Source organism: Hemitrygon akajei, chromosome 7 (genome assembly GCF_048418815.1).
Source record: "Hemitrygon akajei chromosome 7, sHemAka1.3, whole genome shotgun sequence".
NCBI classification, from domain to species: domain Eukaryota; kingdom Metazoa; phylum Chordata; class Chondrichthyes; order Myliobatiformes; family Dasyatidae; genus Hemitrygon; species Hemitrygon akajei.
The window spans coordinates 28,088,391-28,107,213 of NC_133130.1; the positions used below are offsets into that span (position 1 = coordinate 28,088,391).

The 18,823-nt window shown below is 40.0% G+C and overlaps 1 pseudogene; it reads left to right on the forward strand.

Moving 5' to 3' along the window:
- Positions 1-264: 264 nt before the first annotated feature.
- On the forward strand, positions 265-18,106 carry LOC140730118 (glutaminyl-peptide cyclotransferase-like; annotated as a pseudogene).
- Positions 18,107-18,823: the final 717 nt, after the last annotated feature.

The following is an 18,823-nucleotide window of genomic DNA, read 5'->3' on the forward strand; positions in this document are numbered from 1 at the left end:
AGTGGGGGAGGGGAAGCAGGGAGTGGATAGGCAGGAGAGGTGAAGAAGGAATGTAAGGGGAAAGCACTATGGGTAGTAGAAGAAGCCAGAATCATGAGAGAGGTGATAGGCAGCTAGAAGAGGAGGCAGAGTGAAAGTGGGATGGGGGAAGGGAGAGGGAGGGAATTACTGGAAGTTGGAGAATTCAATGTTCTTACCAAGGGGCTGGAGACTACCCAGACGGTATCTGAGGTGTTGCTCCTCCAACCTGAGTTTGGCCTTATCATGGCAGTAGAGGAGGCCACGTATGGACGAGCACTGGGGCATGTCCACACACTGGTGGGCCTGCGTTCTCCTTATGCAGGGGTCAGACCTCCTCTCCGTCCTCTGTAGTTCATCCTGAGTCCAAAAGGAGTTCAGTTTCTGTGTGTCGCCAGCGAGGAGGCTTGCTGTTGGAGAGGCTACATATGGACACATTCCACTCTCCTTTTTGCAAGACTGCTAGCCAGTGGTAGAAGCTGAAAGTGAGAGTAACCACCACTACCCACTACACTACCACACTAGATGCAAGGCAACAAACATTTTGACACCAATATTGATGAAATTCCATCACAATTCTGTGCTGCTTTACAAAATTTACTCATTTCCAGCAAGACCATCAACTGCCCATTTATACCAACATTACACTAATCTAATTTTGTTCTCCTGACAGACTATCAACTCCACTCACCCCAGGTTCTACCATTCACCTACACAAGAGACTCTTTTCTAAATGAAGTGAAAATTCAGAAATCAGAGGTGCAAAGGGACTTCGGAGTCCTGTTGCAGGATTCCCCCAAAGTTAATTTGCAGGTTGAATTGGTGACAAGGAAAGCAAATGCAATGTTAGCATTCATTTTGAGAGAACTAGAATATAAAAGCAAGGATGTAATGTGGAGGTTCTATAAGGCATTGATGAGACTGCTCTTGGATTATTGTTAATTGTTTTGGGCCCCTTATCTAAGAAAAAATTATGATGATGGCATTGGAGAAGTTCCAGAAGAGGTTTAATGGGAATGATCTCGGGAATGAAAATGTTAACATAAGAGGAGTGTTTGATGGCTCTGGACCTGTACTCACTGGAGTTCAGATGAATGAGGGAGGAGGGGTGGCTCTCATTGAAAATTATCAAATATTGAAAGGTCTAGATAGAGTGGATGTGGAGAGGATGTTTCCTATGGTTGGGGAATCTAGGACCAGAAGGCACACTCTCAGAATAGAAGGATGTCCCTTTAGAACAGAAATGAAGAAGACTTTCTTCAGCCAGAGGTTGATGAGTCTGTGGAATTCATTGCCACAGGCAGCTGTGGGGGCCAAACAAATGGATATACCGTGTTTAAGCTGAGGTTGATAAGTTCCTGATTAGCAGCACATCAAAGATATGTGGAGAAGGCAGAAGAATTGGGCTAGGAGAGATAATAAATCACTCGTGATGGAATTCTGGAGCAAGATCGATGGACTGATTGACCTAATTCTGCTCCTATGTCCCAATGGTCTTATCATCTTTGAGAGGAGCAAATTGTAGTGGCCAGTTTTTCGACCAATCTGCATGTCTTTGAGATATAGAAGAAACAGGAACATTCAAAAGAAATTCTCATGATTACAGGGAGAAAGTTTAGACTCCACAAAAATGGTGGTCTAGGTCAGGATTGAAACCAGACCACTGGCTAAGTGAAGCTCTGCCACTGGACTTGCTGTAATGTCATAGCTGGCAGTTTGTCTGAGGTGCTTTTACATTGCCAAAGCAGAACCTTGAACATTTTGTTGCCATATTTTGAAACCCTCTAACATTAATTAATTAATTTTGTCGATTCAGACAGCTTTGCGCAAATGGTGAACACTGTATGGAGATCACACTTGAAATTTAAATAAATCTTCTTATCCTTCGTTCTTTACATGCTGTGTCGTATCATGCTGTTCCATGACCATGGTTGTTCTTGGCAAACTTTTCTGCATGAGTGGTTTGTCATTGCCTTCTTCTGGGCAGTGTCTTTACAAATGGGTGACCCCAGCCATATTTAATATTCAATATTCGAGATTGTCTGCCTGATGTCAGTGGTTGCATAACCAGGACTTGTTGATGTGCACCAGACGGTCATGTGACCATCCACCACCAGCTCCCATGGCATCACTTGACCATGCTCGGGTGGGGGGGGGGGGGGGTCTAAGCAAGGACTATGCCTTGCCCAAAGGTGACCTGCAGGCTAGCGGGGAGAGGGAGCGCCTTACACCTCCCTTGGTAGAGACATACACCCAAAAATCTTCTTAAAGATGGTTTAAGATACCTGATACTGTGATTATAGTAGATACAGACATCCCACCTCTCCTGGAAGTTCCGGGAGTCTCCCACATATTGATAGCAGCTTCCTGACTCCCGCAAATTATATACAATATCCCGGAAATCGATTTTTAGAGAGCGAGAGAGACAGAGAGCGAGAGAGACAGACAGAGAGTGAGAGAAAGAAAGCGAGCGAGACAGAGAGAGAGCGAGAGAGACAGAGACAGAGTGAGTGAGACAGAGAGCGAGAGAGAGAGTGAGAGAGACAGAGCGAGAGACAGAGAGAGAGTGAGAGAGAGAGCGTGAGAGAGACAGAGAGAAAGAGCGAGACAGAGACAGAGAGTGAGACAGACAGAGAGCGAGTGAGACAGAGAGAGAGAGAGAGAGAGAGAGAGAGAGAGAGAGAGACAGAGAGTGAGCCAGACAGAGAGCGAGAGAGAGTGAGAGAGACAGAGCGTGAGAGAGCGAGACAGAGAGAGAGTGAGACAGACAGAGCCAGTGAGACAGAGACAGAGAGAGCAAGAGAGACAGAGAGAGAGCGAGACAGAGTGAGCCAGACAGAGAGCGAGTGAGACAGAGAGAGAGCGCGAGAGAGCGAGTGAGACAGACATAGAGCGAGAGAAAGAAAGCGAGCAGACAGAGACAGAGAGCGAGACAGACAGACAGCGAGCGAGACAGACAGAGCGAGCGAGACAGAGCGTGAGAGAGCGCGAGAGAGACAGAGAGAGACAGAGCGAGAGACAGAGTGCGCGAGGCAGAGAGAGTGAGAGAGAGAGAGAGAGCGAGAGAAAAAGCGAGCAAGACAGAGAGCGCGAGAGAGCGAGAGAAAGAAAGCGAGTGAGACAGAGAGAGAGCGAGAGAAAGAAAGCGAGCGAGACAGAGAGCGAGAGAGAGAGACAGAGTGAGAGAGAGAAAGAGTGCGAGCGAGCGAGACAGAGAGCGAGAGCGAGAGAGAGAGAGAGAGAGAGAGAGAGAGAGAGAGAGAGAGAGAGAGAGAGAGCAAAACATGGCAGAATGTTCCAAAAAAAGAAAATTTTAAACGTACTTCACCCCAGACTACACTAAAGTGTACCCCTGCCTAATAGGGGTAAAAGATAATGACAGTGTTGCTCGCTGCACTGTTTGCAACAGTGACTTTTCTATTGCCCCGGTGGGTTAAAATGTAAAAGACATGTTGAGGTGAGTTTAACAGGTGTCATTCGTTCATTGGCATAGCTAGCATTATTTAAACTAGCTGGCTAGCTGCTAAGGAGATACTCTATTGCAGACATTCCACCTCTCCCGGGAGACTCCCGCAAATTGATGGTGCTACCTCCCTGAAATGAGTTTTTGCAGGGTGGGATGTCTGGTAGATAGCTTTACATATCTTTCAGTTCTTTTTGTGTATCTTCATCAGCTGTACCACGAGCCCAAGTACATGAAACTGCTGACATCATTGACTAACATTTCTCTGATGTGATCTAAGACCAATATTTCGGGAGTGATATCCAGGTTCTTCTAGAAATGCTGCAGTGCGTCAGGTGAATAGAGATAGTTTATAAAACAGTAAATATCAATATCAGAGTTAAATAATTTTAATATTACCTGAACTTTTATTTGTATTAATTCTCATAAATATTATACTGGTCCAACCACCACAACTAAAATTTTAAGAAAATTCAATCAGGCAGTTACACTGAAATTCTTAGATGAAGAAAGGCAAAGGGAACTTAATCCTAAATTTAAATATTACACATAGTTTCAAATAAAGATCAAAGCAAAATTATGACTGCGATGAATCTGAAATTCCATATATATATATTGCTAACAGTAGAAAAAATCCTGAAAACCATCATAAATTGAAATATTGCCATGAGAGATTTAAATGCACTTCAATAAAGCTACTTGTTTTAGATCTGCATAGTTTGCTGACATAATTACAGCTAAGTATAATATTAGAAAATTACAGATCTATACATTATGATGAATTATGTCTGCAGAGGAGTACATGCATCAAAGCCTATTTAAGCACTGCTGGTACCTTTGGGATTTTCCCCTCTGACCACAAATGCAGGACAATTCTGAACCTGTTTTGAAATATGCTGATGATGGAAAACACCTTGGTTTCATCGTGACTGTTCCTGCAAAATCTGGAACATAAATTAAAATAGAATAGTTCCCTGTCAACACACACTGCTTCAAAGCAATCCACTCACCCTTACAAAGGCATATGTCCCTTTACTGTCTTGAACTCAACTATAGTAATGTGGGCGATTTGGTTACATGGAACAAAATTAGTGAGCAATGAGACCTCTTGTGTGAATTCACATCGATTTGATGGGCTGAAATGGTTTCCTTCATTGGCAATGGTGGAGCAAAGTTAATGGGCCAAATCCCCGAATTCTCCTCCCAGGTCTTGTGGTCTTAAATAGGAAAATAGAAAACCTTCAATGGCATATGGAAAAATAAAAAAATGAGTTAATATTTTAAAGCAATTAATTATGACCATACTTTTGCTGAAAAGTTATTGACCGAAAGCATTATTATTTTATACATTTAACCTGATCAGCATTTCTAGAATTTTCTATTTTTTTCCAAGTTCCCAGCCTCAGCTGTGTTTATTTGGTATTCTTATTATAAAGTGTCAAAGAAAAGATGAAAATTTGAAGATGACTGACAGAAATTAATTGAAAATGTTTATTTAATTTAGTCATTCTTGAGCCTTTCTACCCAGCATTAAAATGGAAATCAGTTTCTAATCTTGATGGTGCATACAACCACAACTATCAGGATATTATAATTTCAATTCAAGATAATAAAATAATCATAATACGATTGATGTAGCCCCATCAATCATCCCATTCCCTCTCAGCTTCCTTTCTCATTATTCAATTCCTTTCCTTTAACTCCTTCCCTATGGTCAGAGTTAGGGAAAGAGGAAGGAGGACTGAAGGTCAAAGGTGATGAGGGCGGTGGGGAATTATGGGGTAAGATCTGTACATATATTCAGAGTGCATCTATGTAACATAAAGTGGATGTGTCTGTGTCTACATTTTTCTGAGTGACAAGAAAATTTGTGTCACCAACTATTTTAAAGATTTTGCCATTAGACCAAGAACCTGCTCCTTCAAGCCCATGATAGGTGTTTCAAAGGTTTCAAAGGTACATTTAATGTCAGAGAAATGTATACAATATACATCCTGAATATCTTTTTCTTTGCAACCATCCACGAAAACAGAAGAGTGCCCCAAAGAATGAATAACAGTTAAATGTTAGAACCCCAAAGTCCCCCAGCTCCACCCTCCCACGCACAAGCAGCAGCAAAGCAACGATCCCCACCCCTCTCCCACCCCCACAAAAAAAAGCATCAGCACCCCCCACCAAACAATCAAACGTGTAGCAAAGCATCAGTAAAGTCACAGACTTGCAGTGCCCCAAAGACTGCTCATTCATTCGGTAATTCGACATACCACAGGCTCTTTCTCTCAAATAAGGGAAAAAGAGATATCTCCGTTTCACAATGAGAGGGGAGACATAACAAAACAACTCGCTGACTTATGATGTTAAAAGTCTGTTGTGTCGCCTTTTCCGAGCTCTGTGCCCAAAGAGCTCGTGTCTCTGAGCACACAGCCAGTAGCCAGCTTGCTGCTTTCAATCTTGTGTGTACTCCCACGACACACTAATTCCCGCAGAGGCACCGACCTCGAGTCCGCCTGCCTCCAGAGCCGTGAAAGCTCGAAACTCCAAAGGCGAGCTGATCTTCTAGGCTGCATCCTTGGTATATCAAATAACAGCCGGTCATGAGACCCCAAGAGCGGGTCCCATTCCCACAAAGAACCAAAGTCAATGTGTAACTCCAGGTCAGGGTCTTCAAAAGAACACTGAAAGGGAAAATATAGAGAGATATTAAAGATAGAAGTAGAGCTGTTTCCAAAGATGCAAGCAAAGGAGTTGCCGTTAGGTGCCATTGTCTCCTAAGCTCCTACGGTCATCTTCCACTCCAGTCCCAATGGACTGTCTATAATGACACGTAAAATCATTTTTGGATCCTGCAAAGGACAAGCCCTAGCACCAGCTCAAGAAGCTGAATGACCAAATTACAGTCCTCCTTACTCAATCTATTTCTCTGGATCTAGGATAAATGATTAAGCTTTGTTGAATTATATTTTCTCCTCAGCACATCAGAAGTTGTTTAGCTGTACTCCAAGCTGGGTGGATAACAGAGGACACTTTCCAGGAATCAATACCTTATGGAACAGTTACATTTTCAAATATAATCAGTACCCTCAACATAAAAGCCAAGCGAAGGCTGGTGGTGGCTTGACACTACGATTCAAAATTCTTCAACATGTGTCGGGACACCAGAGTGCACATGAGTGCCACAGATTCTGCTGTGCCCTGTTCGACGTTACTAGAAATGGCTCACGCATGGACAATTTCCTACTTGGGATGAAGGTATGACCTAAGACCTTGTGAAGCAAAGGTCTGGTTTCTTAGATAATTAAAGTTTTAAAATATCACATGAAGTTCTTTGTTCCAGAGCCTTAACTAAACCAACTACATACACACCATGATTACAACAGCAGCTCAGAGGCAGGGCAGCTTGAAAGCTTTCAAAGCTTTCCCACATGTGCATAACCACAAGTCAGGAGCATAATACAATCCTTTCTTCTTGTCTGAATGAGTGAACTTTGACAATTTTCAAGAAATGTAACACCGTCCATTTGATAGGCACCCTATACACCACTGGTATTGGCATTCCTCACACCAGTGGCAAAATGTAATTTTAATATGTACACACCATGATATCTTGACAGCACCTCTCAAACTCACAACTTCCAGCATGAAGAAGGACAAAAGCATAAGTTTATGGAAGCACCACCAGCTACAAATTCCTCTTCAAGCCTCAAACTGTCCTGGCCTGAAATTCTATCGGTTGCTCTTTGTCATCACTGGGTCTAAATTCTGGAAATCCCAGTGTTGTGGATTATCTTCAGCAGACAAACTTCCACAATTCCAAAAGGAGGCTCAAGCCCACCTTCTCAAGGGTAATTCTGGATGGGCAATAGATGCTGCCTTACAAGCATGTAAGCATGCTCATGTTCCAAAAGAGTGAAAAAAATTTTTAAATACTCACACACAAGAGATTCTGCAGTTGCTGGAAATTCAAAGCAACACACACAAAATGCTGGAGGAACTCGGCAGGTCACGATTATTACAAACTTCTGAAATGTGTTTGATAAGCCATTTTTTTTGAGCGAGAAGCTGAAAAGGATGGGCGTAGACAAATCCATTCTCTCCTGGATTACTGACTACCTGACAGATAGACCCCAGTTTCTACAGCTGGGCAGTTCTCTGTCCGAGATGGTGGTGAGTGACACTGGAACACTACAAGGGACTGTCCTACCTCTGTTTCTGTTCACACTGTACGCCTCAGACATTCAGTACAAATCCGAGTCTTGTCACTTGCAGAAGTTCTCGGATGACTCTGCGGTGGGTGGGTGTATCAGAGATGGGCAGGAGTCGCAGTACAGAGGACTGGTGGACAGGTTTGTGGGGTGGCGCGGGAGGAATCACCTGCTCCTGAACGTGGGCAAAGCCAGGGAGATAGTGATTGATTTTAGGAGGAAGAGGATTGTGGTGAGTCATTCTAGGAGAAGAGGTTGCCATGGTGGTGGAGTACAAATACTTCAGCAACTTGACAACAGGCATAACTGGAAAACCGGCACCAAGGCTGATTACAAGAAAGGGATGAACAGACTCTATTTTCTAAGGAAGCTGAGATCCTTCAATGTGTGCAGCAGGATGTTGGAGATCTTTTACCAGTCTGTTGTAGTGAGCGCAGTCTTCTTTGCAGCTTTATGTTGGGGAGCAGCATCAGTGCTGGTGATGCAAAAAGTCTCAATAAACTCATCAACAAGGCTGGATCTGTCCTTGGCTGCAACCTCAGACTCTGGTGAGTTAGTGGTGGAGAGCAGGTCAATAAACAAACTGTTATCCATTATGGACAATCAGGCACATCCTCTCCATGACCTACTGAATAAGCTGTGGAGCACCCTTTCGAACAGACTCACTCTGCTCCGCTGTCACAAGGATCGTTACAGAAAATCTTTCCTACCAAATGCAATAAGTGTATACAACAGTTCATCTCTGTGCAACAGGAGAACACACATCATTGTAAATAGTCTCTGTTTTATTATTTCATACATTATTATTGCACTTTATTGCACATTGGTAAATTATTATTGTGTATTATTTGTACTTCATTATTAATTAAGTCTGCACACTGCTAAGTGTGTTTTTAAATGTTGCTGCTGTAACAAAAGGATTTCCCACTTGGGATCAATAAAGTACTTATTATTACTGTTTTTTTAAACATTAATATGATCTACTTTAAAAATATTTACTTTTCATCAGAAAATACAAAAGAATTGTCAAAAAATACAAGAGATTCTGCAGAGGCTGGAAATCTAGAGCAACACACAAAATACTGGAGGAACTCAGCAAGTCAGGCAGCATCCATGGAGGTGAATAAACAGTGTACTCTATGGGCTGAGACCCTTCATTAGGACATTGTTAACAACAATTTTGATAATAACTGTAGTAACAAATGGTTTATTTGAGAGGGCCTGCATTATTTTACCTAAGTATCAATTCTTTACTGAATTACCTCCATTTGTGGGTTTGGCATTGAAACATTAACAAATATATAATGAACACAAACTTGGTAACTAATTTAAGACTTTATCACGATGTACTGATTCATTTAAGGGAGATATTTATTGGCAAATGTACAGGGATAAGGATTTACATCATTAACACAGTTCAATGCCTCACTGCCTATATCTGGGAGAGTCAACTTCAGAAACTCATCTGGTGCAGTCACATGAAGGAATTGTTTGTTTGATTAGGTGAGAATTTGGTCAGTCGTAAATAATTATAGACTTACATTTGAATTATTATGCTTCTTAGTATACTCAGGGAAGACCAGACCTTACCCCGCAGCTCATTTTTTTTGATGGTCAAGAAGCACTACAATATTGGTCATCTCACTTTATGATTCCCGACATTTGGCACAAAAGATGGGGAAGACTGCACACCCACCTGGTTCAACGAAAACCAACCAACTGCATGCAATTGTAAGTGCTGGCCATCTTTGACGAAGGAGAAATATGAGGTGCAATTTTCTTCATAATAACCAAGATATTTTACAATAAAACATTGAAAAGTATTAATATTAACAATATTTAAGCTGGTGCAGGATTAGAATGTCTATATCAACAATCACATGCAGATGTTTTAATAGTGATGTGAGATTATACTTACTGTGTGTCTGTCTCATTATTTGGCTGCAGGAGTGTGTCACAGAACAATGCGCAGAACTGCAAATGATACTTTTATCAAGTTGTTAATACTGTGGACCATGCTTCAGGGATGATTAGATACTTAAATGGTAAGTAATGTTTCACCTGGATAACTTTAGCATGATATAAACTGAAAAGGTAAATGTTTAATTATTGTACAGTTTTAAGGGAAAAGAAAATGCATTAAGAATGTGGAAGAAGTGATGTCCAAGCGTTCTAATGCATGCAACATTAAACTTAAGAGAAACTATATTACTTTGACCTTGTACAAATTTTATCAAGTTTCACTTTCAGAACTGTATTAACTTTTGCACTGATGCTTGATGAAATTATGGTTTGACAATGATGCAAATGGATAGACTAACTTCCATAATAAAGAGCTCACTTTTGCTCACTTTTCCAAAAATAAACATAGAATTAAAGGTAATCTAATTAAACTGATTAAAGGAATTCATCATGATCTCTTTGAGAGTTTTTTTCCAGTTCCAGGAATCACAAACTTGACCTGTGCAAGGCCTGGTCTGGATTAGATTTTAGGAGATGGTTCATTCCCCAGAGAATAGTGGACTACAGTATTTCATCTGATTGTCATCTCATTCATTTCTTCAGCTTGGTGCTGATTTGTTCAGTTGAGAAGTTACAGATGAGAAATTATATGCTTATTATTTTTCTCTCACTATTCTAGTGTTTCTATTTTTACTTAAGAATTTTTGCATTTATACTATTTTGTTTCGAGACCAGTTATGTTTCCTTTATTATAAAGTGCAAAATTATGAATTCTTATTGTCACCAGTGTTTGTGGTTCAGTTTCCTTTGGCTTATATTTTTCCCACAATTTTACGATACCAAAATAGATATGGCATTATAAGTTAATAGACCAAAAACTAGTTAAATAGAATAACATCGATAATTTTGGGAAAGTGACAGAGATTTAAAAAATGGCCTGAACATTAAGTATAACACTGCTGTTGGTTTTCAAAAAATGCACTTTATGATCTTTTTGCAACATTAGCTCTATTTACCTTCTCAAAGGAAAGACGGAATTTCCAATAACACAACACTCCTCAGAACTCTAATGAGGCAGCAATGTTTAGTTTGGGTATTAAAGTCTTTGAATTAGGGCATGAACACATAATCTCATGACTGCTCCAAAAACTATTGCTCACTTGTTGGCACGAGGTGTTGAAGTGATTAGTTAACCTACTGATCTATAAATGTTCTAATTTAATAATCTCCTTATATTACAATTAGGATCTATTTGTCTTGTTGGATTTAATTGGTACACCAAATCCAAGGTTTCCAAGTTATTTTCCAAACACAGCTCGCTGGCATAATAGACTGTAGCTGATAGGTAAATACAATTAACAGATATTAGTTATCAATACACTAGTATTTTTTATGTTACACATTGTGTTGCACTTTATTTCTTCTACCTTATTTCCTTGTATATTATGTCCACCCTTTAATTGTTGGCTCCTGGGAGGTTTCTCTCTTCAATCTTACCCTCAGCTAGGATATTGGAAAACAATAAGGATGGGCAGATTTTTCTAAAGTAAACATAATTTTATAAAGGAATCTAAGGAATAGCTGATTAGTCTGTTTTAAAATAAAGCTCAATGAAGAATCTCTGAAATAGAACATTTCTAAAATACTTAGATAAACAAAAGAAAAGTAATTAATTTCAACTGTGGAATTTCAAAGCAAATCTGCCCCCTGGGAGACTACATTAAGAATCTTGTTCCCTGTCACTTCTAGATACACAATCAGATACATTATAAAGATCAGCCCTCTAAGGTACTGTACCATCAAAAGCTGCCAGGGACAAGAAGTTAGCTGACCTATCTATACCAAGGCATAAGGAGATAAGGAAGATGTAGATACTGTACTTGGAATTACTTAGAGGATTTTTATGTCAAAGCTTTCTCTCAGAAGATCAAATGAAACAGTTAAGCATGCTTGAGCTGACCATGATCCCTGTACAAACTGTTCCCATTTGCCTGTACATTGTCTGGATGCCTCTATTCCCTGCCTGGACAGAAGTTTACTTAAACATCTCTTAAACGCTTCCACACGTTGGATCTGCTTCCACCACGTTTCAGGCACCAGCCATTCTCTGTGCAAAAGAGAACGGGGGGGGGGGGGGGCGGCGCAACATGATTGCTTAATGGTCAGTGTGACACTATTATAATGTCAGGGACACAGGTTCATTTCTGTCGCTGTCGGTAAGGAATTTCTATGTTCGCTCATGAATTTCCTTTGGGTTCTCTAGCTTCCTCCCACATTCCAAAGACATACAGTTTAATGGGTTAATTGGTCATATGGGTGTGATTGGCTGGCATAGGCTCGTTGGGCTAAAAGGGCCTGTTCAATGCTTCAATTTAATTTCAGAGAATGTATCCGTTCTCAGTATACAGCTTGGAATTCTTAGTCTTCACAGACATCCATGAAACCAAAGAAAAACCCCAAAGAATGAATGACAGAAAACATTCGAACTTCAACACCCCCCATCAAAAAAGCCACTGTCTATCCCAACACCTTGACATCCCACAGGTGCTCTCCCTCTCTCTTACTCATGAGGGAGAGAGAGATATCACTCCTGTCACAACGAGAGGGGAGGCCAACAGCTCGCTGTTTCGATATTACTCTTGTTTTGACAGCAGCGTACACTGCTGTCTTGATGTTTCCACGACGTTTCAGTCGGCGGCACTGACAAGGAATCAGGTTGTCCACAGGGCCGCACCTGGAAGGCACCTGTCTTCCAAGCCGTTGCTGGAGATATCGAAAATGCTAGACCGCACAGCAACCTCCGAAATCCGGAACCTAGCGCCATAAAGAACCGCAGTTTGAGTGCAGGTGTAGATCATGGATTCCGACAGGACCCCAGCCACCTTAAAAAGGAAGGAAAATACATTAAGGAGAAGAAATTAAACTGTTTCATGGATGAACTGAAAGAAGTAGCTCTCTGACACCATCTCTAGCTCCTCCATCTCCCATGTTACCACGCTGCCTCTAAATAAAAATTTAAATAATTCTCTCACCTATCTCCCCTTAAACCTTTCAGTATTTAACATTTTTACCTGCCTATGCTTCTTATAATTTTAGATACTTCTATCAGTTGCCCCTCAGTCTCTGATACTGAAAAGAAAACAATTCAGATTTATCCAACCTTTCCTTCAAACTGATGGGCTCAATCCAGCCAAAATCCAACTGAGCCTCCTCCATACACTCGCCACATCATTCTGGGAAGGGGCACAATACTAACTAAACATTCATACAGTTACAATTCGACTTTTACCATCCATGCTCTGAACAATGAGAGCAAGTATTCTGATTGACTCTTTTACTACCCTATCCAGGGACCGATGGACAATTCTCCACTTACTGTATATTTCTCTCTGACATCAGACCTCCCAAAATGCATCACCTCACCCTTGTCTGGATTAAACTTCATTTGTCATTTCTCTGCCCACGTTTCCAACTGGTCTATGTCATAGATTTTATGTTCTCTGCAAATTTACCAATCAACCCATGTAAGCACTGCAGCCAAGGAAACTCACCAGCCTCTCTACTTCACCTGGAGGTTCAATAAATTCAGCATGTCTCTTTTGACTTTCACCAATTTTTATTAATATGCCACACAAGAATTTCTGCTTGGTGTGGCAACTGGTCTGCCAATGACCACAAAGAACTGCGGAGAGCTGTGGACACAGCTCAGTACATCATGGAAGCAAAACCCCTCCGTAGACTTTGTCTAAGCCTCTTGTTTTCTCAATAAGTCTGCCAGCGTAATCAAATACCCCACCTACCTCAGACATTCTCTCTTTTCTCCCCTTCTATTAAGTTTGAAGATAGAAGAGCCTGAAAGCACATAGCATCGGGCTCTGAATAGCATGTAACCTATTTTTGTAATAGTATTGAGCGATTTCCCTCATATGATTAACTGGATTCTTGACCTCTCTTGACCTCACAATCTACCTTGTTATGACCTTGCACCTTATTGTTTACCCACACTGCAACTTCTCTGTAAGCGCTTCCTTGGCCTCTGTCACCAAACTGTTCTAAACTTTGAACCAAGAAACAACATTTTTACATAGAAATTAACTAGTGTGATGCAGATATTGGTCGATTGGTAACCTTGTAGATATTCAGATTCATTATTTCATAATCGAGCACAAATTACAGCTGTTAATAGCCAGTAGAATCTATACACAAAGTGCACTGCAGATGCTGTGGTCATATCAACACGTACAAACAAGCTGGATGAACTCATCAGGTCGGGCAGCATCCGTTGAAAGAAGCAGTCAACGTTTCAGGTCAAAACCCTTTGTCAGGACTAAAGAAGGAGGGGGCAGGGGCCCTATAAAGAAGGTGGGGGGAGGGTGGAAAAGCAATCAGAGGAAAGATCAAAGGGTGGGGGAAGGGAAGCAGGGAGGGGATAGGCAGGAGAGGTGAAGAAGGAATCTAAGGGGAGAGCACTATGGGTAGTAGAAGAAGGCAGAGTCATGAGAGGTGATAGGCAGCTAGAAGAGGAGACAGAGTAGAGGTGGGATGCCACAACAGACAGGATCTCCTGGTTGCCACTCATTTCAACTCTCCCTCTCAATCCCATTCAGATATGTCCATACGTGGCCTCCTCTACTGCCATGATGAGGCCAAACTTCAGTTGGAGGAACAACATCTCATATACTGTCTTTGTAGTCTCCAGCCCCTTGGTATGAACATCGAATTCTCCAACTTCTGGTAATTCCCTCCCTCTCCCTTCCCCATTCCCTCTCCTTCCTGCTTCCCCTCCCCCACCCTTTGATCTTTCCTCTGATTGGTTTTCCACCCTCTCCCCACCTTCTTTATAGGGCCCCTGCCCCCTCCTTCTTTAGTCCTGATGAAGGGTTTTGACCTGAAACGTTGACTGCTTCTTTCAACGGATGCTGCCCGACCTGCTGAGTTCATCCAGCTTTTTGAGAAACTATACTTTAAAAGCTAATTAGTAAAATAACTGTCCAAAAGTAAATGTCACCATAGATTGCTTCGTTTACATCCTTGTCTCAGTATGCCAAATGGTTCCAGCCCGGTGCTGTGCACAGGGGAGCTAAGGCCACAAAGACCTTTCTAGCCTCAGTTGACAGCACATGGTCTGTGAGCTATCCTTGCCTCTGCATTGTCTTAATGCTAACCTTGCCACAACATCTACACTAACTAAAGGCATTGATGTAATGAACTGATTTGTATGAATTGTATGCAAGATGCCTCTGTACATCAGTGTTCCTCAGGGTCCTTCAATTTCCTGTATACTTTCCCCTAACACTTACCCTCCCATTGTGGCTCACCTAACACTTGTCTGATAGACTGGATATTGAGAGGATGTTTCCAATAATGCAGGGATCTAGCACTAGAGGGCACAGCTTAGAATACAGGGACATCCCTTTAGAACAAAGATGATGATGAATTTCTTTAGCCAGAGGGTGATGAATCTGTGGAATTCATTACCACCGATGGCTGTGGAAGCCAAGTCTTTGGGTATGTTTAAACTGAAGCTTGATAGGTTATTGATCAGTAAGAGCATTAAAGGATACAGGGAGAAGGCAGGAGAATGAGGCTGACAGGGAAAACAAATCAACCATGGCTCTATGGTGGAGCCAGATGGTCTAATTCTGCTCCTATGTCTGATGGGTTAAACTCCAGCTAACATTTCCTTGCTCCTATCACCAACTGACCTATATTCTACTGTATCCTCTGACAACTGTCTTCACCATGCAGAATACCACCCATTTTTGTGTTAATGTAAACTTGAGTCAGCTTGTATCACAAGCAAGAGTTCCAGCACTGATCGCTATGATCTGTGATTCTTGATTTCAGTTTCTGAGTGGCCTGAGGTGTTACTTAGAGTAAAAACTAGTGGCTTAAAAATCAAGAGAACTGGATCTAAGACCCATTTTGCAGACTACAGTAGTTTTCATAAGGTTATGAATTTATTAACCAGTAGGCAGTTCACTCCTAGAAAATCTTAACTATGCACATCTTTAAATATTCAACTGCAACAAATATGCTATGTAAGTATTAACTTTGTATTTATTTTACAAGAGAAAAAAATCTCAGAATTCCAACAAACCACTTGTTTAACATTATGTAATAGAAGAGCAGCTGGATCATCTGGGGACTCTGAATGAACATTCCGGCAAGGTGAAATATTTCTGGATGAAAATCCCGTCAATGCATATTACTGATGACCATATTCCATTTTCAGAAAGAGGGACGTTACAACATAGGACAAAAAGGGAGGAAGCTTTTCCCTTGTTATGTGATAATCTATGTATGAACATCACAATTAGTTCTAAAATGGTTTCTTTCTGGTTGTTGCCATCACATTCCATCATTCGAGTACCATTCCCTACTTGCTCCATGATTATTCTTATGACAGTAATTAAAGTTCTTGTTGTTGACGTAATGGATTGATTCTGCATCTCATTAAATGCCTTCTGAACACTTCCTTTTAATTTCTACAGTTTACCAGGCATTGTCGTATTGCATGGACCATGGCCTTAACAAAATCTGTAATCCCAATATCTGTCTTGTACTTCTCTCTTTCAAAACTTGTATTAAACTCAGTCAGAAGAACCTAAGAAATTTAACTAAAGGTAACACATGTGACTCCACAATTCATTAAACTGAATCAGTGCCCCTGGCCAAGATCCCCATTTTCCCCTATTGCCTTGGTGTCCAAAAACTAATTGATCTTGAGTTTATTCAGCAGTGGAACATGTAGACATTTACAGCCTGCCATGTTGAAAAATATCTCATTTCAGTCCTTAATGGCTAATTCCTTATCCTAAAACAATAGCCCATTGAACTGGATTCATTAGTTTAAGCAAATAGCTTGTCAGGATCTATTCTGTGACTCCATCTCAGAGCCCAGCGTCTCCTCCTCTTTCTTCCAAACTCTGCTACTTCTCACTCAATCTTTTTTCACTCATCCCTTTAATTAATCTCATGTATCTGCACTGTAGTGATTATAACCAAAATGCGTAACTGTATCTTTTCCCACATTATACTCCATTTGCCAGCTTCTTATCCACTCAGTTAGCCTGACTATATTACTTCATAGACAACTTGAATCATAATTATCAATTTCTTTTCCTCACTACTTTCTGAAACTGTGGTGCTACTTTTGCTGCCTGGGATACATGTCATCAGATCTAGAGGGATTTCTTTAGTTTTGCTCCCCTTCAATAAATTCTCTTCAGTGATATTAATTTATTTCTTCACTATCATTTAATGCTCAGCTTGCTTCGATTTCTGTTACACTTATTACGTCTTTACAGAGGTCAAATATAAATTATCTTTGTAATGTCGCTGTCATTTCTTCATTCCTAATTATAATTTCTCTTAACATTACTTCAGTTGGACCTGTATTGTTTTTATCTTTTTCTGATAAATTGAAGAAAATCTCAGATTTTTATAATCAAAGAACATTAATCTTAGAAAAGAAGGCCAATCTGTATAGTTGGTCAAAATATAACTACCAATTCTAATCCTGTCTTTAGACACTAAGTCTGCAGCCCCCTCCCTCTGCTTCATGTTATCTAATACTATCATTACCATCTTTCATTAATTCAGATGGTTCACTTTTCTTAAAAAGGTTTAAATTTTAATGAAATACACATTTGTTGATAATTTTGAATTGTTGCTTGTCATGCTTTTCAGTATCTATCTACTGCCAATTCTTTCAAAATCATTTTCCAATGTTTTTAATCAATGCCCTCCCCAAAACCACATAATTGGCATTAATTAATTTGAAAACTTTAGTTTCTAACTGATCTGTATCTCCAATTGCACATAAAATTCTACTGTATGTGATCACTTTTGAATGGAATATTCTTAATTACAAGATTACTAATTAATCTTGTCTCAATACACAAAAGACGTCCAAAGACAGATTGTTTCCTTGTTGGTTTCATGGTGTACTGTTCTAAAAAAACAATATGCTGTCATATTGTTATCATTATTAGATAAGTCTTCGGAATGAAAGACTACCTGTTCCCACTTAACAAGAGAATTAACTGCAAATTAAAAGTTAATGCTGGATTTAATGAAATATGCAAGAGGGAGATTATTTATGCAATTCGGAAGATGAATGATTGAGGTGAAGTAGATTCTGCAGAGACCAGCAGCAATGAAATGATCAGCAATCCAGATCCATGGTATAACCAAAAAAAATTGTAAACACTCTTTAGTAACTTGTTGAAGTTCACACACGATCAGAATACTATATAAGTGACACTGAAAGGAATGGATCAATTTAAACCTTCACAGTTGTGGTTTCACAGGTGTCCTCATTCTACATATCATACCTACACCTTTCCCTCAAGTGTGGCACAGCGTGGACAATGATAAAAGCTACCTAGATTCAACAACAATTGATAACCTTCACAAAATGCTGCAGTTATTTGTTTTTGAGTATCTCAGAATGTAATTTACACCTGGTACACAGAAATAATTACAATTATTTAGTATTTCAAATGAAGTAGATGTCTGCAGTAATCCCTGCTTAACGAAGGTGACTTACAAATTTTTTTCACTCCATTAATTGTAGTTTCCATTTAATTAGTTGATTGATTTGTCACTCGATGTTGCTAACCAATGAAAAATCTATCTTGTATATTTGTGGTAAAGATAGATATTGATCGATGCTAAGGAAGGTTTCAGTCTTTACCATTTTTGGGAGACAATCACACGCTAGTATTAGTTTCTTTGGTGATTTTGTTTTAATATACAGTTAAAAATTCACTGGATTTAAAATATATTTTTGTTAGCACATCATTGTATAATTGAAAAATGATTTTTGACGTGACAGAATCATGTTCAATCTTTTTTGTTTGAAGTTATAAATCTAGAAGAGATGACCTTACACAGGTTGTACAAAGCGTAAGTACAAAAAACGTGACACCTTATTTTAAGAAATAGAATTGAAGTTCGAGATTAACTTGATGCTTCAAATGCGACAAATAAATATTAAAGATATATTTTTAATTGATAATGATAATAAAATGAAGGAATACAGGACAGTATTAGCAACTTTCACTTCCATGAGATTTAGATGATTTAAGATAGGCTGACATACTCTGAGCAGTTTAAAAGTTCAAAATAAATTTATTATCGAAGTGCATACACAATATGTCCCAATATACAA